This window comes from Mandrillus leucophaeus, unplaced genomic scaffold (assembly GCF_000951045.1).
Source record: "Mandrillus leucophaeus isolate KB7577 unplaced genomic scaffold, Mleu.le_1.0 Scaffold199, whole genome shotgun sequence".
NCBI classification, from domain to species: Eukaryota; Metazoa; Chordata; class Mammalia; order Primates; family Cercopithecidae; genus Mandrillus; species Mandrillus leucophaeus.
Genome location: NW_012102020.1, coordinates 1065510 through 1067365, shown reverse-complemented (window position 1 = coordinate 1067365; position 1856 = coordinate 1065510).

The window sequence follows — 1856 nt, the reverse complement described above, 5'->3', positions numbered from 1 at the left end:
AAGGCTCAGGGAGATCTGAGAAAACCAAGGCTCAGGGAGATCCGAGAAAACCAAGGCTCAGAGAGATCTGAGAAAATCAAGGCTCAGGGAGATCTATTTTCTGTTGTTGCTGTAACAACTTAACACAAATCGAGCATCTTAAAAGCACACAAATGGGGTGGGCACAGTGGCTCATGCCTGTAGTCCCAGCACTTTGGGAGGCCGAGTCTGGTGGATCATTTGAGGTCAGGAGTTCAAGACCAGCCTGGCCAACCTGAAAAAACCCCTTCTTTACTAAAAATACAAAAATTAGCCAGGTGTGGTGGTGCGCACCTGTCGTGCAGTTACTCAGGAGGCTGAGGCAGGAAAATCGCTTGAACCCTGGAGGCGGAGCTTGCAGTGAGCTGAGATCGCACCACTGCACTCCAGCCTGGGCAACAAGAGCAAAACTCCATCTCAAAAACACAACACAAAACAAAAACCCCACAAATGTATTAGGTCACAGTTCTGTGGGTGGGAGGTCACTGCTTTACAAAACCAAGATCAAGGTACAGGCCAGGCTGATCTGCCTCCAGTCCTGTGCGGGCTACTCTCGCGAAATTCAGTTGCATGTGGTTTGGGACGAAGGGCTTGCTTCCTGCTGGCTGCCACCTGCAGGCCTTTCTCGGCTTCTAGAGGCCACCTGCGGCCCTTGGCTTGTGGCTCCGTTCCTTCCTCTTCGAAGCCAGCAGTGGTGGCTCCTGCTCATGCCTCCAAGCTCTCTGGCCTCCTTTGTGTCTCATGTGTCTTCTGCCTTTATCCAGAGCGAGTTTTCCACTTTTGAGGGCTCCCGTGATTAGACTGGGTCCACTGGGATAACCAAGGATATAACCTCGCTCACATTTGCAAAGTCCACTTTGCTGTGTGGTGTAACACAGTCACAAGTTCTGGGAATTAGGGCACGGACACCCCGGGGACCGTGATTCTGCCTACCACAGAGCGGCTTCCAAACCTGTCGCCGAGCTCGTAAGTGGCAGAGGTGGAAGCTGAAGATCCTCTGGCTATTGAGCTCTTTCCACCACACCCCTGCTGCTTTGGGCCATCGTTCACGTCATCCCAGCTGAGCCCAGGAAGAAGACCGTCTCGAGGACTATTTCTGCAGGCCCTCGGTCACCCGGACTGGCTCCTCACCCTTGTGACTGTCCCAGTAGTTCTCTGAAAGTCAAAACTCATTCATACAAGATGGGGCTAAGGCAAGTCGAGGCGTCTCTGCCTGTTTCCGTCGTAGAAGCCTCCAGGAAGGCCTTGTGTCGCCGGTAGATGTCCTGATGTCCCGTGCACACGGGGAGCCCACTTCCTCTCCCTTCCAGCCTGGGCAGAGTGAAAGAATGAGCTGGAGGTTCCAAAATAAACCGGGATCCCTGACTGAGGCAGACATGACCCCTCCAACGTCTGCCTCTGGTCCTCAGTAAAATTCCCATTATTCTTTCCCATTAGGAATTTCCCCCTACAAGCAGATTGGATTCTAAATACCTTTCATTCATTTACGATTCATTCACTCATGATCGTACCCCTGCTTCGTGTGCGGCACATTCTAGACACTGCAGATCTATCAGTGAACAGAAGAGACAGGAATCCCTGCCCCGAGCAGCCTGCATTCTGGCTGTGGCAGGGTGGGGGTTGACAGGAATAACCACAATGTATGAGTTAATTATGTCATGTGTTAGAAGGTAATAAGAGCTATTAAAAATAAAAGAGGATGACAGGATAAGGGGATCAGAAGTGCTGGTGGGAATGCAGACTGCAGTGGTAAATATGGGGGACAGCCGGGCATGGTGGCTCACGCCTGTAGTCCCAGCATTTTGGGAGGCCAAGGCAGGTGGATCGCCTGAGGTCAG